The sequence below is a fragment of the Patagioenas fasciata genome, chromosome 15 (genome assembly GCF_037038585.1).
Source record: "Patagioenas fasciata isolate bPatFas1 chromosome 15, bPatFas1.hap1, whole genome shotgun sequence".
NCBI lineage: Eukaryota > Metazoa > Chordata > Aves > Columbiformes > Columbidae > Patagioenas > Patagioenas fasciata.
Genome location: NC_092534.1, coordinates 17,743,029 through 17,769,421, shown reverse-complemented (window position 1 = coordinate 17,769,421; position 26,393 = coordinate 17,743,029). Strand labels below are relative to the sequence as shown.

General features: G+C 55.4%; 3 long non-coding RNA genes across 34 annotated transcripts in view; 1 reads left to right on the top strand and 2 right to left on the bottom strand.

Moving 5' to 3' along the window:
* Positions 1 to 17,950, bottom strand: part of LOC139829146 (uncharacterized) — a 40,770-nt gene extending 22,820 nt beyond the window's left edge. For 14 of the 31 annotated variants that reach the window (XR_011741453.1, XR_011741454.1, XR_011741465.1 and 11 more), the window contains exons 1-22: positions 17,346 to 17,528; positions 16,965 to 17,072; positions 15,463 to 15,973; positions 14,629 to 14,703; positions 13,865 to 13,942; positions 13,668 to 13,775; positions 12,166 to 12,676; positions 11,332 to 11,406; positions 10,568 to 10,645; positions 10,371 to 10,478; positions 8,869 to 9,379; positions 8,038 to 8,112; positions 7,274 to 7,351; positions 7,077 to 7,184; positions 5,575 to 6,085; positions 4,740 to 4,814; positions 3,976 to 4,053; positions 3,779 to 3,886; positions 2,277 to 2,787; positions 1,443 to 1,517; positions 679 to 756; positions 482 to 589 (exon numbers count right to left, since the gene is read on the bottom strand). This is a non-coding gene — a long non-coding RNA (uncharacterized lncRNA). Of the gene's footprint in view, positions 1 to 481; positions 590 to 678; positions 757 to 1,442; positions 1,518 to 2,276; positions 2,788 to 3,778; positions 3,887 to 3,975; positions 4,054 to 4,739; positions 4,815 to 5,574; positions 6,086 to 7,076; positions 7,185 to 7,273; positions 7,352 to 8,037; positions 8,113 to 8,868; positions 9,380 to 10,370; positions 10,479 to 10,567; positions 10,646 to 10,843; positions 11,110 to 11,331; positions 11,407 to 12,165; positions 12,677 to 13,667; positions 13,776 to 13,864; positions 13,943 to 14,140; positions 14,407 to 14,628; positions 14,704 to 15,462; positions 15,974 to 16,964; positions 17,073 to 17,345; positions 17,529 to 17,826 lie in introns of those variants that run through there. The other 17 variants (XR_011741458.1, XR_011741457.1, XR_011741459.1 and 14 more) reach the window with 17 other exon arrangements.
* Positions 17,951 to 20,033: 2,083 nt separating this feature from the next.
* LOC139829144 (uncharacterized) lies at positions 20,034 to 23,914 on the bottom strand. 2 transcript variants are annotated; one of them, XR_011741450.1, is made up of 2 exons: positions 23,020 to 23,914; positions 20,034 to 21,326 (listed from the first exon to the last, which is right to left on the bottom strand). It is a non-coding gene; the product is annotated as an uncharacterized lncRNA (long non-coding RNA). The 2 variants fall into 2 exon arrangements; XR_011741451.1 differs by having other exon boundaries at positions 20,034 to 21,319.
* On the top strand, positions 21,257 to 26,071 carry LOC139829145 (uncharacterized). The gene is made up of 3 exons (XR_011741452.1): positions 21,257 to 21,347; positions 23,909 to 24,079; positions 25,939 to 26,071. It is a non-coding gene; the product is annotated as an uncharacterized lncRNA (long non-coding RNA).
* Positions 26,072 to 26,393: the final 322 nt, after the last annotated feature.

Sequence of the window (26,393 nt, the reverse complement as noted above, 5' to 3'; positions counted from 1 at the left end):
CAAGACGCTGCTGCAAGAACTAGTAACTTCTTCCCAGCATCCTGAAGTGCCAGTCCCCGAGACTGGATGGGCAGAGAGCAGAGCTGCCGACGCAGCCCTCAGCGACACCGTAAAACACAACTGACCAGAAACATCCAAGGCACGAGAACCGTCCACGCTTCCCGCTGCTGATACAAGAAAACCAGCACCCGACTGGCGCTACGCCAACCGGCGCCGGCATTCCAGACCCCGGGATGGCACCCGAGATGCCTGTCGTGCCCCTCGAGCGCAACGAGACCCCAGGATCGTCTGACAGGCGCGAGGCAGGCTTCCCGAGCGACACGACAACAGGCACAGGCTGGAGCTGCCCTGCCCGGCACACGCTGGCATCGCTCTGTAAAGTCCCCAGGGTCTTTTAACCGCCCAAAGGGCACTGTTCCTGGATGGCTCTTTCCCTTATGAGAACTTCCAGCCCCTCCCGGCCCCTTCCCAGCCCTCGTGCCTCCACTTAGCTTTCAGAGCGCCCAGGGACCGAATCCATCTTCAACAGAGGGTAACGCCACGTGCGCTAACGGGGATCTGCCGGCATCGCCGGGTTCCTCTTCAGCATCTACAGCAACACGAGAAAACGCACGCTCACTAAGCCGTGCCAGCACACGGTATCGCGGGGTAAACGCCGACTCCTTCCGCAACGCCCACCTCCTGCTAAGATCCACGGCGTTCTGTTCGGCGGGTCGTGCCACGGGCGTAGTCAGAAACCCGCATCGCTCGTGACGCCTAAGACAGCGAGAAACGAAAGAACTGCAGCGCTTGGAACGAGTCCCCAGCCCCACGCTCCTCCTCGCCCCTACCCCGGCTCACCACAAACGCTCCTCCGAGCCCAAAGGGCCCAAAAGGAGCCTGCAAAACAAGGAGGAAACGCTGAACCGAGTCACCACGCAACACTGGGCTCCCCGGCTCCCACCGCCGCCTCACCTTCTCGGCTGCTGCTGGTCGGCGTGCGGCTTCGCCCCTCCGAGCTCGTCTGCGGCACCCGCAAAAACAAAGGCACCCGCTCGGACGCCGCCCGGAAGCGCAGCCCGCCCTCAGACGGGCCCGCCTCCCCCTCCCTTACCTGGGCCGCTCACCCGCCTGGCCGCCCTTGCTTTGGACTGCCACGCTGCCGACCACAAAGAGGTTCAGCTCCCGCCCGTAAAACACAACCTGACTAGGCTGGGCTTACGCAAACGGACTTGCGCTTCTTTGAGGAAACACATTCATTCTTAAGCGTAGCCTCTCCTCGGGGAAAAAAAACGCCCACTCCGAGCTCCCAAACGCTAGGGGGCCGCGGGGAAACCAGTGAAAGCCAAGACCGACAGCAGCAACGTCAAGTGGAATTTGGCTTAAATTCTGATCACGCACTTAAAAGCCTCTCTCAGTCCTACCAATGACTGGTCCTTTTCTGGAAGGACAAACTTCCTTACCTGAGCATCCTAAGTTGAAGACTCCACGGAACAGAACGTGGATTGAGCCACAGGACAACGTGCCGTCGATTTGCACTAACGGGGGGAAAAAAACCTAGAAGTCAACCCCAAATTTAAAATTGCACGTGTCTTTTCCAAGCAGAATGAGCCTGCGATTCCACAAACAAGGAGGGCAAAGAGCAGGTCAGCTTGTCAGAGAAAGACAGGGACAGGGAGCAAGACGAGGCGACACAGAGAGAGGCAGAGAGAGGCAAAAGGGACGGAGAGGCAGGGCTAGAGGAAGGAGAGGCCAAAATGAGCGCTCCACCGCCTCCCCTCCCTCGCCCCGACCCCCGTTTCCCCGTTAACTCCCGGTGCCCGCCCCGAGACACCACGGACGGGTACAGCTTGCCAGGGAGGCAGCTGTTCAAACGGGATTGAGTCGGCGCGCTCTGATTGGCTGCTTTCCGCCCCAGCGCGCCGTCCTCCTATTGGATGCTCCTTCCCGCGCTCCGCGCCCGGGTGCCCTCAGTCAGCGTCGGACCTGACTGAGGACTGCGCAATTCGGGCATGCGCCGTGCGGAGCCCTCGACGCCCGCCCCTCCGGCAACCTGATTGGCTGCCTACGCGCATCAACTGCCATTCTCCCCGTCTAGCAGCCCTCCGCCCCTCCAGCCCTCGCGAGCGATCCGATTGGCCCGCTCTGCATCCTCGCTCGCCTTCTCGCCGCCCTGCCGGGACCCCCCCCCCCCCCCCCGCCACCCTTTGCCCGCGCGGCTTCCAGCAGCCGCGTTTAAAAGCAAACAACAAACCGCGCTGCTTTGCTTTACGCTGAAAAGCGGGGCGGATGCTTACCCACGGCAGAAAAAAACCTTCTATCCTGCATTGCCCTTCGGCGTTACAATTGCACGGCTATGAACTCGGTCGGGCTGAGGGGTGAAGCCAGAGACAACGGAAACTAAAGGAGCCCCCTAAGAAAGTAACAGTGAATGAGCAAGCGCCGGACACGCGCGTGCAGAGCGCGCGGACAGTACATGCAGCATATCACGTTATTGCATGGCACGTCTTACAACCAATCACATTGTTGCAAGGCACCTCGACAGGGCAGCCTTGGCATAAAGCTAGCCCCGCCCGACAACAAACTGAGCTCTGTGAACGTCACATTGGTGGGTGGCAGGTTCCGTCTCTCGCGTGGTAAGGAACATTCAGTCCAATAGCAATAGCAGCGATTCAGTCCAAAAGCAGTAGCAATAGCTGAGTCTGGGGTCTTCTTGATTCTCAGCGGATCCTTTCCACGGACCTCAGGCAGGTCCTCACTTTGTGCAGTTGTGGAGATGGTTTTCAGTCACATTAACAATGTGGTCGCCTAAAAAGAAAAAAGAAATTGTTAAAATACTCGGTGAAAAAACAGCACACTACAGAAAACATTCGTCAACAATGGTCTTGGCTGGGAACGGTAAAACACCAGCGCAGGGACCGTCCACCCTCCTACCCGCGGCAACTCCATTCCAGATGATGGTAACAACCTAGGCATACACGACTTAGTATACATGAACAAATGAACCACGGATGCCTAGAGCTCAGTCCACCCACCCCTGACTCTACACCTCCGGGCAGAGCAGCTCCGAGCCAAACGTGCACATGTGCAGACAGACGCTCCACAGCGGGTTATAGACAACACGACGGCAACGGCACCAAAAAACGCTCCGCAACGACAAAGACACCGAAAGCAGACAGGGCACCGATCAAAGACATACAGGGAGGCAGGGGTGAGGCGAGAAGCCTCTACTACAACCCCACAACAAAACAGAGCCGATCATCTCGGCCCCTTATGAGACGGCGGCACTGGCGCAAACACACAGAGACAGCGCAAACCCAAGACGCTGCTGCAAGAACTAGTAACTTCTTCCCAGCATCCTGAAGTGCCAGTCCCCGAGACTGGATGGGCAGAGAGCAGAGCTGCCGACGCAGCCCTCAGCGACACCGTAAAACACAACTGACCAGAAACATCCAAGGCACGAGAACCGTCCACGCTTCCCGCTGCTGATACAAGAAAACCAGCACCCGACTGGCGCTACGCCAACCGGCGCCGGCATTCCAGACCCCGGGATGGCACCCGAGATGCCTGTCGTGCCCCTCGAGCGCAACGAGACCCCAGGATCGTCTGACAGGCGCGAGGCAGGCTTCCCGAGCGACACGACAACAGGCACAGGCTGGAGCTGCCCTGCCCGGCACACGCTGGCATCGCTCTGTAAAGTCCCCAGGGTCTTTTAACCGCCCAAAGGGCACTGTTCCTGGATGGCTCTTTCCCTTATGAGAACTTCCAGCCCCTCCCGGCCCCTTCCCAGCCCTCGTGCCTCCACTTAGCTTTCAGAGCGCCCAGGGACCGAATCCATCTTCAACAGAGGGTAACGCCACGTGCGCTAACGGGGATCTGCCGGCATCGCCGGGTTCCTCTTCAGCATCTACAGCAACACGAGAAAACGCACGCTCACTAAGCCGTGCCAGCACACGGTATCGCGGGGTAAACGCCGACTCCTTCCGCAACGCCCACCTCCTGCTAAGATCCACGGCGTTCTGTTCGGCGGGTCGTGCCACGGGCGTAGTCAGAAACCCGCATCGCTCGTGACGCCTAAGACAGCGAGAAACGAAAGAACTGCAGCGCTTGGAACGAGTCCCCAGCCCCACGCTCCTCCTCGCCCCTACCCCGGCTCACCACAAACGCTCCTCCGAGCCCAAAGGGCCCAAAAGGAGCCTGCAAAACAAGGAGGAAACGCTGAACCGAGTCACCACGCAACACTGGGCTCCCCGGCTCCCACCGCCGCCTCACCTTCTCGGCTGCTGCTGGTCGGCGTGCGGCTTCGCCCCTCCGAGCTCGTCTGCGGCACCCGCAAAAACAAAGGCACCCGCTCGGACGCCGCCCGGAAGCGCAGCCCGCCCTCAGACGGGCCCGCCTCCCCCTCCCTTACCTGGGCCGCTCACCCGCCTGGCCGCCCTTGCTTTGGACTGCCACGCTGCCGACCACAAAGAGGTTCAGCTCCCGCCCGTAAAACACAACCTGACTAGGCTGGGCTTACGCAAACGGACTTGCGCTTCTTTGAGGAAACACATTCATTCTTAAGCGTAGCCTCTCCTCGGGGAAAAAAAACGCCCACTCCGAGCTCCCAAACGCTAGGGGGCCGCGGGGAAACCAGTGAAAGCCAAGACCGACAGCAGCAACGTCAAGTGGAATTTGGCTTAAATTCTGATCACGCACTTAAAAGCCTCTCTCAGTCCTACCAATGACTGGTCCTTTTCTGGAAGGACAAACTTCCTTACCTGAGCATCCTAAGTTGAAGACTCCACGGAACAGAACGTGGATTGAGCCACAGGACAACGTGCCGTCGATTTGCACTAACGGGGGGAAAAAAACCTAGAAGTCAACCCCAAATTTAAAATTGCACGTGTCTTTTCCAAGCAGAATGAGCCTGCGATTCCACAAACAAGGAGGGCAAAGAGCAGGTCAGCTTGTCAGAGAAAGACAGGGACAGGGAGCAAGACGAGGCGACACAGAGAGAGGCAGAGAGAGGCAAAAGGGACGGAGAGGCAGGGCTAGAGGAAGGAGAGGCCAAAATGAGCGCTCCACCGCCTCCCCTCCCTCGCCCCGACCCCCGTTTCCCCGTTAACTCCCGGTGCCCGCCCCGAGACACCACGGACGGGTACAGCTTGCCAGGGAGGCAGCTGTTCAAACGGGATTGAGTCGGCGCGCTCTGATTGGCTGCTTTCCGCCCCAGCGCGCCGTCCTCCTATTGGATGCTCCTTCCCGCGCTCCGCGCCCGGGTGCCCTCAGTCAGCGTCGGACCTGACTGAGGACTGCGCAATTCGGGCATGCGCCGTGCGGAGCCCTCGACGCCCGCCCCTCCGGCAACCTGATTGGCTGCCTACGCGCATCAACTGCCATTCTCCCCGTCTAGCAGCCCTCCGCCCCTCCAGCCCTCGCGAGCGATCCGATTGGCCCGCTCTGCATCCTCGCTCGCCTTCTCGCCGCCCTGCCGGGACCCCCCCCCCCCCCCCCCGCCACCCTTTGCCCGCGCGGCTTCCAGCAGCCGCGTTTAAAAGCAAACAACAAACCGCGCTGCTTTGCTTTACGCTGAAAAGCGGGGCGGATGCTTACCCACGGCAGAAAAAAACCTTCTATCCTGCATTGCCCTTCGGCGTTACAATTGCACGGCTATGAACTCGGTCGGGCTGAGGGGTGAAGCCAGAGACAACGGAAACTAAAGGAGCCCCCTAAGAAAGTAACAGTGAATGAGCAAGCGCCGGACACGCGCGTGCAGAGCGCGCGGACAGTACATGCAGCATATCACGTTATTGCATGGCACGTCTTACAACCAATCACATTGTTGCAAGGCACCTCGACAGGGCAGCCTTGGCATAAAGCTAGCCCCGCCCGACAACAAACTGAGCTCTGTGAACGTCACATTGGTGGGTGGCAGGTTCCGTCTCTCGCGTGGTAAGGAACATGCAGTCCAATAGCAATAGCAGCGATTCAGTCCAAAAGCAGTAGCAATAGCTGAGTCTGGGGTCTTCTTGATTCTCAGCGGATCCTTTCCACGGACCTCAGGCAGGTCCTCACTTTGTGCAGTTGTGGAGATGGTTTTCAGTCACATTAACAATGTGGTCGCCTAAAAAGAAAAAAGAAATTGTTAAAATACTCGGTGAAAAAACAGCACACTACAGAAAACATTCGTCAACAATGGTCTTGGCTGGGAACGGTAAAACACCAGCGCAGGGACCGTCCACCCTCCTACCCGCGGCAACTCCATTCCAGATGATGGTAACAACCTAGGCATACACGACTTAGTATACATGAACAAATGAACCACGGATGCCTAGAGCTCAGTCCACCCACCCCTGACTCTACACCTCCGGGCAGAGCAGCTCCGAGCCAAACGTGCACATGTGCAGACAGACGCTCCACAGCGGGTTATAGACAACACGACGGCAACGGCACCAAAAAACGCTCCGCAACGACAAAGACACCGAAAGCAGACAGGGCACCGATCAAAGACATACAGGGAGGCAGGGGTGAGGCGAGAAGCCTCTACTACAACCCCACAACAAAACAGAGCCGATCATCTCGGCCCCTTATGAGACGGCGGCACTGGCGCAAACACACAGAGACAGCGCAAACCCAAGACGCTGCTGCAAGAACTAGTAACTTCTTCCCAGCATCCTGAAGTGCCAGTCCCCGAGACTGGATGGGCAGAGAGCAGAGCTGCCGACGCAGCCCTCAGCGACACCGTAAAACACAACTGACCAGAAACATCCAAGGCACGAGAACCGTCCACGCTTCCCGCTGCTGATACAAGAAAACCAGCACCCGACTGGCGCTACGCCAACCGGCGCCGGCATTCCAGACCCCGGGATGGCACCCGAGATGCCTGTCGTGCCCCTCGAGCGCAACGAGACCCCAGGATCGTCTGACAGGCGCGAGGCAGGCTTCCCGAGCGACACGACAACAGGCACAGGCTGGAGCTGCCCTGCCCGGCACACGCTGGCATCGCTCTGTAAAGTCCCCAGGGTCTTTTAACCGCCCAAAGGGCACTGTTCCTGGATGGCTCTTTCCCTTATGAGAACTTCCAGCCCCTCCCGGCCCCTTCCCAGCCCTCGTGCCTCCACTTAGCTTTCAGAGCGCCCAGGGACCGAATCCATCTTCAACAGAGGGTAACGCCACGTGCGCTAACGGGGATCTGCCGGCATCGCCGGGTTCCTCTTCAGCATCTACAGCAACACGAGAAAACGCACGCTCACTAAGCCGTGCCAGCACACGGTATCGCGGGGTAAACGCCGACTCCTTCCGCAACGCCCACCTCCTGCTAAGATCCACGGCGTTCTGTTCGGCGGGTCGTGCCACGGGCGTAGTCAGAAACCCGCATCGCTCGTGACGCCTAAGACAGCGAGAAACGAAAGAACTGCAGCGCTTGGAACGAGTCCCCAGCCCCACGCTCCTCCTCGCCCCTACCCTGGCTCACCACAAACGCTCCTCCGAGCCCAAAGGGCCCAAAAGGAGCCTGCAAAACAAGGAGGAAACGCTGAACCGAGTCACCACGCAACACTGGGCTCCCCGGCTCCCACCGCCGCCTCACCTTCTCGGCTGCTGCTGGTCGGCGTGCGGCTTCGCCCCTCCGAGCTCGTCTGCGGCACCCGCAAAAACAAAGGCACCCGCTCGGACGCCGCCCGGAAGCGCAGCCCGCCCTCAGACGGGCCCGCCTCCCCCTCCCTTACCTGGGCCGCTCACCCGCCTGGCCGCCCTTGCTTTGGACTGCCACGCTGCCGACCACAAAGAGGTTCAGCTCCCGCCCGTAAAACACAACCTGACTAGGCTGGGCTTACGCAAACGGACTTGCGCTTCTTTGAGGAAACACGTTCATTCTTAAGCGTAGCCTCTCCTCGGGGAAAAAAAACGCCCACTCCGAGCTCCCAAACGCTAGGGGGCCGCGGGGAAACCAGTGAAAGCCAAGACCGACAGCAGCAACGTCAAGTGGAATTTGGCTTAAATTCTGATCACGCACTTAAAAGCCTCTCTCAGTCCTACCAATGACTGGTCCTTTTCTGGAAGGACAAACTTCCTTACCTGAGCATCCTAAGTTGAAGACTCCACGGAACAGAACGTGGATTGAGCCACAGGACAACGTGCCGTCGATTTGCACTAACGGGGGGAAAAAAACCTAGAAGTCAACCCCAAATTTAAAATTGCACGTGTCTTTTCCAAGCAGAATGAGCCTGCGATTCCACAAACAAGGAGGGCAAAGAGCAGGTCAGCTTGTCAGAGAAAGACAGGGACAGGGAGCAAGACGAGGCGACACAGAGAGAGGCAGAGAGAGGCAAAAGGGACGGAGAGGCAGGGCTAGAGGAAGGAGAGGCCAAAATGAGCGCTCCACCGCCTCCCCTCCCTCGCCCCGACCCCCGTTTCCCCGTTAACTCCCGGTGCCCGCCCCGAGACACCACGGACGGGTACAGCTTGCCAGGGAGGCAGCTGTTCAAACGGGATTGAGTCGGCGCGCTCTGATTGGCTGCTTTCCGCCCCAGCGCGCCGTCCTCCTATTGGATGCTCCTTCCCGCGCTCCGCGCCCGGGTGCCCTCAGTCAGCGTCGGACCTGACTGAGGACTGCGCAATTCGGGCATGCGCCGTGCGGAGCCCTCGACGCCCGCCCCTCCGGCAACCTGATTGGCTGCCTACGCGCATCAACTGCCATTCTCCCCGTCTAGCAGCCCTCCGCCCCTCCAGCCCTCGCGAGCGATCCGATTGGCCCGCTCTGCATCCTCGCTCGCCTTCTCGCCGCCCTGCCGGGACCCCCCCCCCCCCCGCCACCCTTTGCCCGCGCGGCTTCCAGCAGCCGCGTTTAAAAGCAAACAACAAACCGCGCTGCTTTGCTTTACGCTGAAAAGCGGGGCGGATGCTTACCCACGGCAGAAAAAAACCTTCTATCCTGCATTGCCCTTCGGCGTTACAATTGCACGGCTATGAACTCGGTCGGGCTGAGGGGTGAAGCCAGAGACAACGGAAACTAAAGGAGCCCCCTAAGAAAGTAACAGTGAATGAGCAAGCGCCGGACACGCGCGTGCAGAGCGCGCGGACAGTACATGCAGCATATCACGTTATTGCATGGCACGTCTTACAACCAATCACATTGTTGCAAGGCACCTCGACAGGGCAGCCTTGGCATAAAGCTAGCCCCGCCCGACAACAAACTGAGCTCTGTGAACGTCACATTGGTGGGTGGCAGGTTCCGTCTCTCGCGTGGTAAGGAACATTCAGTCCAATAGCAATAGCAGCGATTCAGTCCAAAAGCAGTAGCAATAGCTGAGTCTGGGGTCTTCTTGATTCTCAGCGGATCCTTTCCACGGACCTCAGGCAGGTCCTCACTTTGTGCAGTTGTGGAGATGGTTTTCAGTCACATTAACAATGTGGTCGCCTAAAAAGAAAAAAGAAATTGTTAAAATACTCGGTGAAAAAACAGCACACTACAGAAAACATTCGTCAACAATGGTCTTGGCTGGGAACGGTAAAACACCAGCGCAGGGACCGTCCACCCTCCTACCCGCGGCAACTCCATTCCAGATGATGGTAACAACCTAGGCATACACGACTTAGTATACATGAACAAATGAACCACGGATGCCTAGAGCTCAGTCCACCCACCCCTGACTCTACACCTCCGGGCAGAGCAGCTCCGAGCCAAACGTGCACATGTGCAGACAGACGCTCCACAGCGGGTTATAGACAACACGACGGCAACGGCACCAAAAAACGCTCCGCAACGACAAAGACACCGAAAGCAGACAGGGCACCGATCAAAGACATACAGGGAGGCAGGGGTGAGGCGAGAAGCCTCTACTACAACCCCACAACAAAACAGAGCCGATCATCTCGGCCCCTTATGAGACGGCGGCACTGGCGCAAACACACAGAGACAGCGCAAACCCAAGACGCTGCTGCAAGAACTAGTAACTTCTTCCCAGCATCCTGAAGTGCCAGTCCCCGAGACTGGATGGGCAGAGAGCAGAGCTGCCGACGCAGCCCTCAGCGACACCGTAAAACACAACTGACCAGAAACATCCAAGGCACGAGAACCGTCCACGCTTCCCGCTGCTGATACAAGAAAACCAGCACCCGACTGGCGCTACGCCAACCGGCGCCGGCATTCCAGACCCCGGGATGGCACCCGAGATGCCTGTCGTGCCCCTCGAGCGCAACGAGACCCCAGGATCGTCTGACAGGCGCGAGGCAGGCTTCCCGAGCGACACGACAACAGGCACAGGCTGGAGCTGCCCTGCCCGGCACACGCTGGCATCGCTCTGTAAAGTCCCCAGGGTCTTTTAACCGCCCAAAGGGCACTGTTCCTGGATGGCTCTTTCCCTTATGAGAACTTCCAGCCCCTCCCGGCCCCTTCCCAGCCCTCGTGCCTCCACTTAGCTTTCAGAGCGCCCAGGGACCGAATCCATCTTCAACAGAGGGTAACGCCACGTGCGCTAACGGGGATCTGCCGGCATCGCCGGGTTCCTCTTCAGCATCTACAGCAACACGAGAAAACGCACGCTCACTAAGCCGTGCCAGCACACGGTATCGCGGGGTAAACGCCGACTCCTTCCGCAACGCCCACCTCCTGCTAAGATCCACGGCGTTCTGTTCGGCGGGTCGTGCCACGGGCGTAGTCAGAAACCCGCATCGCTCGTGACGCCTAAGACAGCGAGAAACGAAAGAACTGCAGCGCTTGGAACGAGTCCCCAGCCCCACGCTCCTCCTCGCCCCTACCCCGGCTCACCACAAACGCTCCTCCGAGCCCAAAGGGCCCAAAAGGAGCCTGCAAAACAAGGAGGAAACGCTGAACCGAGTCACCACGCAACACTGGGCTCCCCGGCTCCCACCGCCGCCTCACCTTCTCGGCTGCTGCTGGTCGGCGTGCGGCTTCGCCCCTCCGAGCTCGTCTGCGGCACCCGCAAAAACAAAGGCACCCGCTCGGACGCCGCCCGGAAGCGCAGCCCGCCCTCAGACGGGCCCGCCTCCCCCTCCCTTACCTGGGCCGCTCACCCGCCTGGCCGCCCTTGCTTTGGACTGCCACGCTGCCGACCACAAAGAGGTTCAGCTCCCGCCCGTAAAACACAACCTGACTAGGCTGGGCTTACGCAAACGGACTTGCGCTTCTTTGAGGAAACACGTTCATTCTTAAGCGTAGCCTCTCCTCGGGGAAAAAAAACGCCCACTCCGAGCTCCCAAACGCTAGGGGGCCGCGGGGAAACCAGTGAAAGCCAAGACCGACAGCAGCAACGTCAAGTGGAATTTGGCTTAAATTCTGATCACGCACTTAAAAGCCTCTCTCAGTCCTACCAATGACTGGTCCTTTTCTGGAAGGACAAACTTCCTTACCTGAGCATCCTAAGTTGAAGACTCCACGGAACAGAACGTGGATTGAGCCACAGGACAACGTGCCGTCGATTTGCACTAACGGGGGGAAAAAAACCTAGAAGTCAACCCCAAATTTAAAATTGCACGTGTCTTTTCCAAGCAGAATGAGCCTGCGATTCCACAAACAAGGAGGGCAAAGAGCAGGTCAGCTTGTCAGAGAAAGACAGGGACAGGGAGCAAGACGAGGCGACACAGAGAGAGGCAGAGAGAGGCAAAAGGGACGGAGAGGCAGGGCTAGAGGAAGGAGAGGCCAAAATGAGCGCTCCACCGCCTCCCCTCCCTCGCCCCGACCCCCGTTTCCCCGTTAACTCCCGGTGCCCGCCCCGAGACACCACGGACGGGTACAGCTTGCCAGGGAGGCAGCTGTTCAAACGGGATTGAGTCGGCGCGCTCTGATTGGCTGCTTTCCGCCCCAGCGCGCCGTCCTCCTATTGGATGCTCCTTCCCGCGCTCCGCGCCCGGGTGCCCTCAGTCAGCGTCGGACCTGACTGAGGACTGCGCAATTCGGGCATGCGCCGTGCGGAGCCCTCGACGCCCGCCCCTCCGGCAACCTGATTGGCTGCCTACGCGCATCAACTGCCATTCTCCCCGTCTAGCAGCCCTCCGCCCCTCCAGCCCTCGCGAGCGATCCGATTGGCCCGCTCTGCATCCTCGCTCGCCTTCTCGCCGCCCTGCCGGGACCCCCCCCCCCCCCCCCGCCACCCTTTGCCCGCGCGGCTTCCAGCAGCCGCGTTTAAAAGCAAACAACAAACCGCGCTGCTTTGCTTTACGCTGAAAAGCGGGGCGGATGCTTACCCACGGCAGAAAAAAACCTTCTATCCTGCATTGCCCTTCGGCGTTACAATTGCACGGCTATGAACTCGGTCGGGCTGAGGGGTGAAGCCAGAGACAACGGAAACTAAAGGAGCCCCCTAAGAAAGTAACAGTGAATGAGCAAGCGCCGGACACGCGCGTGCAGAGCGCGCGGACAGTACATGCAGCATATCACGTTATTGCATGGCACGTCTTACAACCAATCACATTGTTGCAAGGCACCTCGACAGGGCAGCCTTGGCATAAAGCTAGCCCCGCCCGACAACAAACTGAGCTCTGTGAACGTCACATTGGTGGGTGGCAGGTTCCGTCTCTCGCGTGGTAAGGAACATGCAGTCCAATAGCAATAGCAGCGATTCAGTCCAAAAGCAGTAGCAATAGCTGAGTCTGGGGTCTTCTTGATTCTCAGCGGATCCTTTCCACGGACCTCAGGCAGGTCCTCACTTTGTGCAGTTGTGGAGATGGTTTTCAGTCACATTAACAATGTGGTCGCCTAAAAAGAAAAAAGAAATTGTTAAAATACTCGGTGAAAAAACAGCACACTACAGAAAACATTCGTCAACAATGGTCTTGGCTGGGAACGGTAAAACACCAGCGCAGGGACCGTCCACCCTCCTACCCGCGGCAACTCCATTCCAGATGATGGTAACAACCTAGGCATACACGACTTAGTATACATGAACAAATGAACCACGGATGCCTAGAGCTCAGTCCACCCACCCCTGACTCTACACCTCCGGGCAGAGCAGCTCCGAGCCAAACGTGCACATGTGCAGACAGACGCTCCACAGCGGGTTATAGACAACACGACGGCAACGGCACCAAAAAACGCTCCGCAACGACAAAGACACCGAAAGCAGACAGGGCACCGATCAAAGACATACAGGGAGGCAGGGGTGAGGCGAGAAGCCTCTACTACAACCCCACAACAAAACAGAGCCGATCATCTCGGCCCCTTATGAGACGGCGGCACTGGCGCAAACACACAGAGACAGCGCAAACCCAAGACGCTGCTGCAAGAACTAGTAACTTCTTCCCAGCATCCTGAAGTGCCAGTCCCCGAGACTGGATGGGCAGAGAGCAGAGCTGCCGACGCAGCCCTCAGCGACACCGTAAAACACAACTGACCAGAAACATCCAAGGCACGAGAACCGTCCACGCTTCCCGCTGCTGATACAAGAAAACCAGCACCCGACTGGCGCTACGCCAACCGGCGCCGGCATTCCAGACCCCGGGATGGCACCCGAGATGCCTGTCGTGCCCCTCGAGCGCAACGAGACCCCAGGATCGTCTGACAGGCGCGAGGCAGGCTTCCCGAGCGACACGACAACAGGCACAGGCTGGAGCTGCCCTGCCCGGCACACGCTGGCATCGCTCTGTAAAGTCCCCAGGGTCTTTTAACCGCCCAAAGGGCACTGTTCCTGGATGGCTCTTTCCCTTATGAGAACTTCCAGCCCCTCCCGGCCCCTTCCCAGCCCTCGTGCCTCCACTTAGCTTTCAGAGCGCCCAGGGACCGAATCCATCTTCAACAGAGGGTAACGCCACGTGCGCTAACGGGGATCTGCCGGCATCGCCGGGTTCCTCTTCAGCATCTACAGCAACACGAGAAAACGCACGCTCACTAAGCCGTGCCAGCACACGGTATCGCGGGGTAAACGCCGACTCCTTCCGCAACGCCCACCTCCTGCTAAGATCCACGGCGTTCTGTTCGGCGGGTCGTGCCACGGGCGTAGTCAGAAACCCGCATCGCTCGTGACGCCTAAGACAGCGAGAAACGAAAGAACTGCAGCGCTTGGAACGAGTCCCCAGCCCCACGCTCCTCCTCGCCCCTACCCCGGCTCACCACAAACGCTCCTCCGAGCCCAAAGGGCCCAAAAGGAGCCTGCAAAACAAGGAGGAAACGCTGAACCGAGTCACCACGCAACACTGGGCTCCCCGGCTCCCACCGCCGCCTCACCTTCTCGGCTGCTGCTGGTCGGCGTGCGGCTTCGCCCCTCCGAGCTCGTCTGCGGCACCCGCAAAAACAAAGGCACCCGCTCGGACGCCGCCCGGAAGCGCAGCCCGCCCTCAGACGGGCCCGCCTCCCCCTCCCTTACCTGGGCCGCTCACCCGCCTGGCCGCCCTTGCTTTGGACTGCCACGCTGCCGACCACAAAGAGGTTCAGCTCCCGCCCGTAAAACACAACCTGACTAGGCTGGGCTTACGCAAACGGACTTGCGCTTCTTTGAGGAAACACGTTCATTCTTAAGCGTAGCCTCTCCTCGGGGAAAAAAAACGCCCACTCCGAGCTCCCAAACGCTAGGGGGCCGCGGGGAAACCAGTGAAAGCCAAGACCGACAGCAGCAACGTCAAGTGGAATTTGGCTTAAATTCTGATCACGCACTTAAAAGCCTCTCTCAGTCCTACCAATGACTGGTCCTTTTCTGGAAGGACAAACTTCCTTACCTGAGCATCCTAAGTTGAAGACTCCACGGAACAGAACGTGGATTGAGCCACAGGACAACGTGCCGTCGATTTGCACTAACGGGGGGAAAAAAACCTAGAAGTCAACCCCAAATTTAAAATTGCACGTGTCTTTTCCAAGCAGAATGAGCCTGCGATTCCACAAACAAGGAGGGCAAAGAGCAGGTCAGCTTGTCAGAGAAAGACAGGGACAGGGAGCAAGACGAGGCGACACAGAGAGAGGCAGAGAGAGGCAAAAGGGACGGAGAGGCAGGGCTAGAGGAAGGAGAGGCCAAAATGAGCGCTCCACCGCCTCCCCTCCCTCGCCCCGACCCCCGTTTCCCCGTTAACTCCCGGTGCCCGCCCCGAGACACCACGGACGGGTACAGCTTGCCAGGGAGGCAGCTGTTCAAACGGGATTGAGTCGGCGCGCTCTGATTGGCTGCTTTCCGCCCCAGCGCGCCGTCCTCCTATTGGATGCTCCTTCCCGCGCTCCGCGCCCGGGTGCCCTCAGTCAGCGTCGGACCTGACTGAGGACTGCGCAATTCGGGCATGCGCCGTGCGGAGCCCTCGACGCCCGCCCCTCCGGCAACCTGATTGGCTGCCTACGCGCATCAACTGCCATTCTCCCCGTCTAGCAGCCCTCCGCCCCTCCAGCCCTCGCGAGCGATCCGATTGGCCCGCTCTGCATCCTCGCTCGCCTTCTCGCCGCCCTGCCGGGACCCCCCCCCCCCCCCCCGCCACCCTTTGCCCGCGCGGCTTCCAGCAGCCGCGTTTAAAAGCAAACAACAAACCGCGCTGCTTTGCTTTACGCTGAAAAGCGGGGCGGATGCTTACCCACGGCAGAAAAAAACCTTCTATCCTGCATTGCCCTTCGGCGTTACAATTGCACGGCTATGAACTCGGTCGGGCTGAGGGGTGAAGCCAGAGACAACGGAAACTAAAGGAGCCCCCTAAGAAAGTAACAGTGAATGAGCAAGCGCCGGACACGCGCGTGCAGAGCGCGCGGACAGTACATGCAGCATATCACGTTATTGCATGGCACGTCTTACAACCAATCACATTGTTGCAAGGCACCTCGACAGGGCAGCCTTGGCATAAAGCTAGCCCCGCCCGACAACAAACTGAGCTCTGTGAACGTCACATTGGTGGGTGGCAGGTTCCGTCTCTCGCGTGGTAAGGAACATGCAGTCCAATAGCAATAGCAGCGATTCAGTCCAAAAGCAGTAGCAATAGCTGAGTCTGGGGTCTTCTTGATTCTCAGCGGATCCTTTCCACGGACCTCAGGCAGGTCCTCACTTTGTGCAGTTGTGGAGATGGTTTTCAGTCACATTAACAATGTGGTCGCCTAAAAAGAAAAAAGAAATTGTTAAAATACTCGGTGAAAAAACAGCACACTACAGAAAACATTCGTCAACAATGGTCTTGGCTGGGAACGGTAAAACACCAGCGCAGGGACCGTCCACCCTCCTACCCGCGGCAACTCCATTCCAGATGATGGTAACAACCTAGGCATACACGACTTAGTATACATGAACAAATGAACCACGGATGCCTAGAGCTCAGTCCACCCACCCCTGACTCTACACCTCCGGGCAGAGCAGCTCCGAGCCAAACGTGCACATGTGCAGACAGACGCTCCACAGCGGGTTATAGACAACACGACGGCAACGGCACCAAAAAACGCTCCGCAACGACAAAGACACCGAAAGCAGACAGGGCACCGATCAAAGACATACAGGGAGGCAGGGGTGAGGCGAGAAGCCTCTACTACAACCCCACAACAAAACAGAGCCGATCATCTCGGCCCCTTATGAGACGGCGGCACTGGCGCAAACACACAGAGACAGCGCAAACCCAAGACGCTGCTGCAAGAACTAGTAACTTCTTCCCAGCATCCTGAAGTGCCAGTCCCCGAGACTGGATGGGCAGAGAGCAGAGCTGCCGACGCAGCCCTCAGCGACACCGTAAAACACAACTGACCAGAAACATCCAAGGCACGAGAACCGTCCACGCTTCCCGCTGCTGATACAAGAAAACCAGCACCCGACTGGCGCTACGCCAACCGGCGCCGGCATTCCAGACCCCGGGATGGCACCCGAGATGCCTGTCGTGCCCCTCGAGCGCAACGAGACCCCAGGATCGTCTGACAGGCGCGAGGCAGGCTTCCCGAGCGACACGACAACAGGCACAGGCTGGAGCTGCCCTGCCCGGCACACGCTGGCATCGCTCTGTAAAGTCCCCAGGGTCTTTTAACCGCCCAAAGGGCACTGTTCCTGGATGGCTCTTTCCCTTATGAGAACTTCCAGCCCCTCCCGGCCCCTTCCCAGCCCTCGTGCCTCCACTTAGCTTTCAGAGCGCCCAGGGACCGAATCCATCTTCAACAGAGGGTAACGCCACGTGCGCTAACGGGGATCTGCCGGCATCGCCGGGTTCCTCTTCAGCATCTACAGCAACACGAGAAAACGCACGCTCACTAAGCCGTGCCAGCTGCCTACGCGCATCAACTGCCATTCTCCCCGTCTAGTCTAGCAGCGCTCCGCCCCTCCAGCCCTCGCGAGCGATCCGATTGGCCCGCTCTGCATCCTCGCTCGCCTTCTCGCCGCCCTGCCGGGACCCCCCCCCACCCTTTGCCCGCGCGGCTTCCATCAGCCGCGTTTAAAAGCAAACAACAAACCGCGCTGCTTTGCTTTACGCTGAAAAGCGGGGCGGATGCTTACCCATAGCAGAAAAAAAACTTCTATCTTGCATTGCCCTTCGGCGTTACAATTGCACGGCTATGAACTCGGTCGGGCTGAGAGGTGAAGCCAGAGACAAAGGAAGGAGCAGCACAGAACCGACACCGAAGCAGCTCTGGAGCAGAATGAGCTCCCTGCTTGGGTACTGGGGCTCAAATACCCAGGGCTCCGCCAACCCTCTTCCCACAATCCCCTGGGAAAGGGGAGGAGTCATTCACCCCAGACCCCCTCACCACCCTTATCAAGTCAGCTGGAATCTCACTGGAAATGACTGTACCTGCACTTCATCGGTGCTATTGCAGCTACAATGAGACTGAGTATGGATTGCAACTCAGTTTTTTGAGTGAGCAGATAAAAAGTGAAATACAATAACCAACACTCCATCTTCATTGTAGTCAGGAATTTTGGGAAAATGCAAAGCACCTGAAACTGAATCAACAAATGAAACATAATCACAAACAACCTTTTTACCACAGCTGCTACTGAACCTTTGCTGCTCTTGAAGCTCTTATCTCAAACGGACACCTCCGCTTCTCCAAAGATGTCCGCTCACGTAGATTAAACAGCTCAAAAAGCTGCCAACTGCCGAAGGAGCAGCACAGAACCAGCACCATAGCGGCTCTGAAGCAGAATGAGCTCCCTACTTGGGGACTGGGGCTCAAATACCCAGAGCCCCGCCCACCTCCTTCCCACAATCCCCTGGGAAAGGGGAGGGGTCAATCACCCCAGGCCCTGCTCACCACCCTTATCAAATTAGCGGGAATCTCACCAGAAATGACAGCACCTGCACTTTATTGATGCTGTTGCACCTGCAATGGGACTGAGAACGGATTTCAACTTAGATTTTCTAGGAAGTAGATAGAAAATGAGATACAATAATTATATTACCAATAAAATTGTGTATTGAAATTTCCAATAAAAAGGGTCAGAGCTCAGTGTCAAATGGTAGAGGTCAGCGGTCAAGGGTCTGAGGTCAACAGTCATATGTCAAGGATCAAAAGTCAAGGGTCATAGCTCAAAGGTCAGATGTTGATGATCAGGGGGTCAGACTCAAAACGCAGGGGTCAAAAGTCTAGTGTCAGAAGTCCAAGGTCAAAGGTGAAGGGTCAAGGGTCAAATGTCAGGGGGCAGAGGGCAAAGGTCAGAGCTCAAAGTTCAGAGTCAAGGGTCAAAGGATGGAGATCAACGGCCAGGGTTCAGGGGTCAGAGGTTGAAGGCAAATAGGTCAAAGGTCATGAAGTCAAATGGCAAGGGCCCTGGGTCATAGGCTGGGGGTCAAAGGTCAAGGGTCAGGGTGCAGAGGTCAAATGTTTGGATAAAAGGTCAAATGGGGGTCAAGGGTCAATCATCGGGGGGGTCAAAGGCGAGTGATCAAAGGTCAAGGGTCAGAGGGGATGCGGTCAAGGGTCAGGGTCGAGGGGTCAAGGGCCAGGGGTCAGGGGTCAGACGTCGACTGTCAGGCGTCAAAAGGCAATGGTAGAAGGTCAGAGGTCGGGGTCAAAGGTCAGAAGGCAAAGGTCGGGGGTCAAGGGTCGAGGTCAAAGGACAGAGGTCAAAGGTCGTGACCGAAAGAGAAATGTTGGGTCAAAGATCAGAGGTGACGGGTCGGGTTAAGGGTCAGATGTCAAGGGTCAAAGGTTAAAGATCAGCGATCAGAGGTCAAGGAGTCAAGAGTCAAGGCTCACAAGTCCTCTACAGGCCTCTGTCAGACTCGGTCAGGCCCTGTCAAACCCTTTGAGTCTCTGTTGGTCACCGTTGGGCTCCCTCAGGCTGTGTCAGCCCTTGTCAGACTCTGTTCCTCTTTGTCACGCTTTGTCTGGCCTTATCAAGCTTTGTTGTGCTCTATGAGGCTCTGTCGGGCCCTGTCAACCTCTGTTGGTCTTTATTGGGCTTTCTTGGGCTCTGTCAGATTTTTGTTGGACTTTCTCATGGTTTGCTGGACTTTGCCGAGCTCTATCGGATTTCGTTGGGCTCTCTCGTGCTTTATCAGGCTGTCTCGGTTTCTGTTGGGCTCTTTGGTTTCTGTCGGGCGCAGGGGCGTGGTTTCTGAGCAGGGTTCGTGGCCTCTGAACCGGGGGCTCGGTCTGCGTTCCCCCTGGGTCCGAGAGTGCCCCCCCTCCCCCGCAGTCCCTGGAACCGAGACAACCCTCAGGGGGTGGAGGGGAACCCGCTTTCTCCCATTTGGGAGTACACAAAAAGGGGGGCGGGTGGTGGTTTGACACCAGCCTGGGGGCATTGGGGGCTCCTTGGGGGGGTCCCGGCCTCTCCTGGGTGCGGGGAAAGGAGCCGGGGAATCCCCACAGAGTTCAGGGGGCTCTGCGGGTGATGCCCCCACTTGGATCAAGACACCTTTCTAATTCCTGGAGAGCGGTCCCCTCGTTGTCCTTCTGGCCCCAGAGGGTGTCCCCCACTGTATCCTTGGCTCCCAAGGACAGGAGTCCCCATGACATCCTTAGGGTGTCCCCCAGCCCCTATAGACTCTGCCCCTAGCCCCCCCTGAGCCCCCGCTTTCAACACCAGGGATGGGGCTGTGTCCCCAGACAGCACCCCGGCCTGTCCCCCAGAGAGGAGCGACAGCGGTAAAATCCATCACTTTAATGGAAGGGGGGGGGGGGCAAGGGGTGAGCCCCCTGCGAGGGTGAAAAATCATGGACTCCACACAATCCCATATGAATTCAAGCAAAGCCATTTATTACAGAAACAAGCCTCCCTATATATGCGGTTATTTCTCGATCACGCGTGCACGCTCCAAGCGTGTGTTAGCTGATTGGACGCTGTCCGTGTTCACGAGCTGTCGGTGCACCCGAGTCTCGCTGCTGATAGGTCTGTTGATTTACATCGTGTTTTCGGCTTTCTGAGGTGGCCTTGAAATTCCTTGGGGCCTGGCTATTCCAGTAACAAATCTCCATCTAAGAGAAACCCATCCACACAGTAACTTCAAGAAAATCCCTCAAATCTCCCGCAATTCCCCCTTTTTCTTTTTGAAGCGGCCAGGCCTTGTTTACAACGCGCTGAATCATCTTTGAAATACACTGCACCATACAACATAGGATTACCAACATAAGTAAGGCTTAACTCCATGATACGTAATTGTAATTAATAAGATCAAACAACTACCCACCTATTTCCAAGCTTTTAAACCATTTGTCAAAGCCTAATTCCACTATGACAATCTTATTAACGTGCTGTTTTAGTTTGTCTAAAGTACTACGAATAGATTGCGAAAGATCAGACGAGTTAATACGACACGTTCTCTCAAATTCTTCACAACCGTGACCTATTGTTAAAAGTAAAAGATCTACAGGGAATCGGACGGCGTGGGAAATGCGGCATCCGTGGAAGAAGAAGTAATAGTGAAGAGTATTGTGCGGCTGGCTGCACGAACAGGAAGATGTTTGGAAAGGGACACGGTGGGGCGTCTTTTACCATTCGCCCAGCGGAAGGGCTGTGTCCGATCGACGGACGGATTTTTTTCTCCCGGTACGTGGGAGGAGATCGGGACTGAACTGTGGGAAGCAGTCATGAGGGGGAGCCGCGAGGCTTGCGACCTCGCCAGATCCTGGCGGGAGGTCAGGGGGCTGATGCAGGAAGTCTCAGAGGAGCCGGAGCTGCGTGCCGTCCCCTCGGAGCCGCCCGCCACGAGCTGCCCCCCCTCTGAGAACTCCTAAAAATCAATACCGCCGGTATGTTCCGTATCGCATTTGGAGTTCTGGAGCAGAGAGCAAATTATACCCTCTGCACCATTTGAGCCATTGCTTGCCTCCGACGACGAATGGCAGCAACCGGCAAGTTTCGACGAGCCAGGACGAGTTAATCCATCTGACGTGCCTTTGACGGAGGACCCGATGGAGCGCCGGGATGGAGCGCCGCAGAATCGCCCTGACTTCCGGGAGGAGAGCCGTGTGCAGAGCCTGAAGGACTTACTGAGACGGCAGGAGAGCCAGATGCAAGGAGTTCTAAAAGCTAAGAAACCGTTAGATGGCGGTAACAGCAAAACTTTGCGGTTAATAGCATATAAAAAGGCATCATACGCAATTAAGGATGGGTTGGAGGCAATTGGCATGGAATGTGAAAAACGGGGAAAACGGGAATGGGAGGGGGCGGAACTGGACCTCTCTCCTGAGGAGCTCTGTATTAAAAAGGAGCAAATACAAAAATGGGCTAGACAATGTGCAGAGGATGGGATGCGGTCTCTGCTTCTGTAAGAGAAGCAGATGAATATTTGAGAGCGTGATATGGAAAAGGGCTGGAGACTGGGTCAGCAGATCGGTTTACAAATATGCGTCGACTTACTGATCCACAGGGAAACACAGTGTAAATGTATAGCGGTGATAGTAACGATAATTTGGGTGCTGCCCCTGTGCGTCAGGGCAGAGATACTCCTCGAAATCGCTCTTATAATGCAGGGCAATGCTGGCAACGGGTAATCAGAGATACAACCATTGAAGGGACTATGTTAACTGGTGGTATTACAGCAATGCCGCTGCACATAGATAACAGAGGACAAAGGTAGTGGTCGCCCTTCGATTGGAAAAAGGTTAAGCAATTGCAAAGTGCAGTTATGCAATATGGTATCGATAATAAGCATGTGATGCAGCTAAACCATAGATTTTTTAAGGGGCAAGTACTAACTCCGACAGATATTAAGGCATTGATGAAGTTATTGCTTCCCCCAACGGGGTATTTGCTGTTCCTGGACAAGTGGCAGGAGAAGGTGGAATTGGCAGTATTAGAAAATGTTCATTTACCAGCAGATGATCCATTACAGTTAGCTAGCATGGACCAATTACTGGGTCGTGGGCGATACGCGGACAGTACTGCTCCGGCGGCGCTTCATCCGAGGATTTTGTGGTGAGGGCTCGCTCTGGCGGCAGTGAAAAAATCGCCAAATATAGGTAACCCTGTGCCACCCTATTCTACGATAAAGCAGGGTCCTGAGGAACCATATATGAAGTTTGTAGACCATTTAAAAGAAGCTATAGATGCTTCTCCTAACCTGACTCCAGAGGCAAAAGCTGCTGTGGGGAAATATCCAGCCATGATGAATGCAAACACCCGATGCCGACAAATATTAGCCGGCTTGGGAAAAACTGCTTCTCTGGCAGACATGGCGGAAGCTCGTACACAGGTACCGATCATGCAATGGGAGGTAGAAAAGGCAAAAATACACGCTCGAGCCCACGCTGAGGCGTCGGCTGCAGCGCTTTAGCCTGCAATGAAAGGCCGAGGCCACTCTTCTCGCGGCCTAGCGTGCTTTACTTGCGGACAGAGGGGAGGGACATCTTAAAAGAAACTGCCCTCGGTACACTTAGCAGCATTACAAAAATGGCATAACTGCCCAACTAATCTGGTAGCAGATTCTCTTTATGTTGTGGCAGTTGTACAAATACGAAGCTTTAGTTACTTGTCTGACTTCACTAGTTCGGCCGGGAATGCTTCTGGCCAGCCTGAGAAGGGATCTGTTAATACCAGCAAATATCGGTACACCCCTTTTCTAGGGAGTTTGGAGAAATCTATTTGCCAGTGTTGTGCTGGTACATTTTCCTTGTCCAATTGTTCTTATTTGTAGCCTATTCACAGCATTAAGATGGTTTTCTAGACATACTTCACACTGCTCAGTCACTTGATTGCAAATAGTATATAAATTCACTCTTACCTTTTAATCTAATCTTGATATAGCACATCAGCTCCCCAGTGAGTTTTGTTGTGTTCTCCTAATACCACTTCCCATAACACATTGCGAGGTACCACTACTCTCCCATCATCGGTGACAGCTTGTTTGGACCCTGGTTCTAATTTGGCTTGTACATCTTCTATTAATTTCTTATCCTCTTTGTTGTAGTTTACTGATGTTGGCTTGAGGAGACAGCCACCTGGGATCAGAGACATCACTTTTGTATCTGTCTCCATCCTTTCAGCTGCTTGTTTTACAGTGTAATATGTCAATTTATTTCCAATTTCCTGATCAGTGTTTCCCTTTCGAGACCCTTTGCAATGCACAACAGCAATTTTTCTAGCAACAGCACAGCTTCCAACAACTGGAGTATCATGTTTAATCTGCCTTCCTTGTGCTGTTAATAAACTTTGTTCTTTTCAAATGGCTCCAAGGGCATGCACCATTCAGAAAACCTGGTTAGAATCAGTGCAAATATTAATCTTCTTCTCATTGGATAATTCTAAAGCTCATGTGAGTGCAGCTTTCTGGGCAGAAGTCCCTGGAGGTAAAGGTTTAGTTTCCATTACCTTGTGTGTAGTTGTCACCGGATAGCCAGCTTTACGTACTCCTTGATTTACACAAAGCTGCTTCCATCAGTGACCCAGGCGTCTTCAGCATCCTTCAGCGGCTGGTCCTTTCAATCCGCTCCGCTGGAGTAAACAGCTTCTGTCATTTCCAAGCAATCGTGGACCACAGGCTCCGAAACAGATCCACTGAGGAAAGAAGCTGGATTGACAATGCTAGTAGAAGCAATATTTACACCACCTTGTTCCAGCAACACTGCCTGGTATTTCAGGGGACACTAACACAGTCATTTTCTGTCCCATAGTGAGCGTACGAGCTTCCTGCACATCAAGTACAATGGCTGCCACAGCCCAAAGACAGCCAGGCCAGCCTTTGCTCACTTCGTCTGATTGCTCAGGGAAGCAGACCACTGCTGCTCGTTTATGAGGTCTTAATTGCTGTGCTGGAACACCCAAAGCAATACTTCGCCTTTCATGTGAGTACAAGCAAAATGGTTTCGTGACATCTGGGAGGCCCAGGGCCGGAGCCCTCATCAGTTCCTTTTTCAGTTGTGAAAAAGCCCTCCTGGCTTCTCCCGTCCAATTCAACTTGGAGGAGTTTTCTTTTAACAGTTCATACAAAGGCTTTACTAAGAGTCCATAATTAGAAATCCAAAGTCTGCACCAACCCATCCTTTCAAGAAATGTCCGGAGCCCTTTTGCCGTTGCCGGTTCTGGTGTCCGGCAAACAGCTTCTTTTCGCTCTGTCCCCAGGTCTTGCTGTCCTCCGGAGATCTCAAATCCCAGATAAGTCACTTGGTGCCGCATCTGGTTTCTTTACAGGCAGGACTGAAGTGTTAAATTCTGACTCACATTCTATCAGCAGCCCAAATTGCGAAAAGTTTCTGATTATTTCTTTTAGCCCTTCTCTATCCTCTATTTTCAGAGGATATTGTTTAATTTTGACTGGTTTCAAATTAATTTTCACTGGTTCTGCATTCTTTGATTTACCAAGAACTCCTGAAGCCTGTACCCCTGGAAATACTTGATCCAATATTTCCTGAGGTATTTGGCTTTGCTTGTCAGTTTGAATCATTGCCAATTAAAATCTCAATTCTTTTATCTTGAATCTCACTTTCCCTCATTTGAATGTTACGATTGCTTTCATACATAGAAAGAGAGCCCTAATCCCAAACCACATTAAAAACAAATAGACCAAAAAGGCATCTTAGCCCATCTAGCTATTGGAGAAAAAATCTTCATGTGGAAAACTCTCTAAGGCTCTCATGTTAAAAACTTTCCCCAAGGAGGTAAAACATCAGTGAAAATGAACAGAACAGAAAAATCCTCTGGCAATATTCTATTGTTGCCTTGGTTTTGCTCATTTCCCAGGATAAGCAAGGCTCGATATGATTAGTGCTTGATCAGAGGATCCCAGGTGGTGGGGCTGCCAGAGCCATCCTTACCGGGAGGCTAAGGGGCCGGACCCTGCCCTTCCAGTCTGATCAACTAGAAACATACTGATTGTTTGTGGTCGTTAAGAAACATTTTTCTGAGATTAGAGATGATGGCCCTGATGCTGTTCTTGGCTGGAATTAATGAGATAAGGTTTGCCTTGATTTCCTTCAGTTCCAATTGAATACAGTATTCCTCACTTTCTGTGCTGTTACCACAAATAACCTATGTTTATTAGAGCATAAATCAGAAAAGTGGTGCCTAACCCAAACTCACAGTAACTATGGCTTTTTCCTAGCAAAGGCACACGCTACTGTATGAAAAGTCTAAATATTTCTATCCACCTTGTCACAGACTAAAATGTTCCAATAAACACTGTCTATTCTAGGCTGGCTGTCCTCTGCAGGGTATTAGCTGCACTAAGCCAATTAATTTTAATTATTTTTATCCACCCTTCTCCACTACACCACCCCAGCATCCCCATGCACAGAAATGGGATGCAGGAGGCTGACTCTGAAGTTGTTGTTTTCCTGCCAATAAGTGACTTCTCCTTCCTCTGCCTGCATATCCCACAGCTTCGGGGAAAAAAATCCAGCATTGAGGTGCTCGGATCGTCCCGCGCAGCGACCGTGTTCCTGCCACAGAGCCCAGGCTCTGTGCTTTGTAAAGAAGCATTTATGAGACAAAATGTTGCAGAAATTCCACACAAGCAGTAAGGTTTGCTCTTGAGTCACTGCAAAATAGTTATGTACAAGAAAAATTGCAAGGCCTGAGGATTCAAAGCCAAACTTTGTATTTCAAACAGTTGTAGTCTTTCACCTGCAGACGGAAGACCGTTTTGAAGAGCAAACCCTGTAATGGCTCGATTTATTTTTAAATGCTTGTGGTTTGGGTTTTTTAGGAATCTCATCAACTCTGTGCCTATTGGCCTCAAATTCCTGTGTGCAAGAAAATCCTGAAGATAATGGAAACCAAACACAACTTTATGTGAAGTGCCCCTTCAAACTTTCAGCACTTACTGTTGCAGCAGCAGAGAATTTCTCGAACAGATGAACCGCTCCCAAGACCCTGAACCTCAATTAAAGAAAGGTACGGACTCCAGGGAGCCCGTCTGCACCACGTTAACCTGCGCTACCTGGGCAGCGGGAGGTGACGCCGGGGACACCCCCGCAGAGGCCTGGGTGGGAACTCCCCGTCTCAGCCTCGCGCCTGCCGCTCGGAGCGCTCTGCTCATGCGCAGCCGGGGGACAGTGCGGGGCCACGCACGTGCGCGCCGAAGGGAGGTGGCGCGAGCCCCTCTGAGGGGGAGGGCGGTACTGCGGGCTGGCGCTACGGACGAGCCGGAGCCGCCGCCGC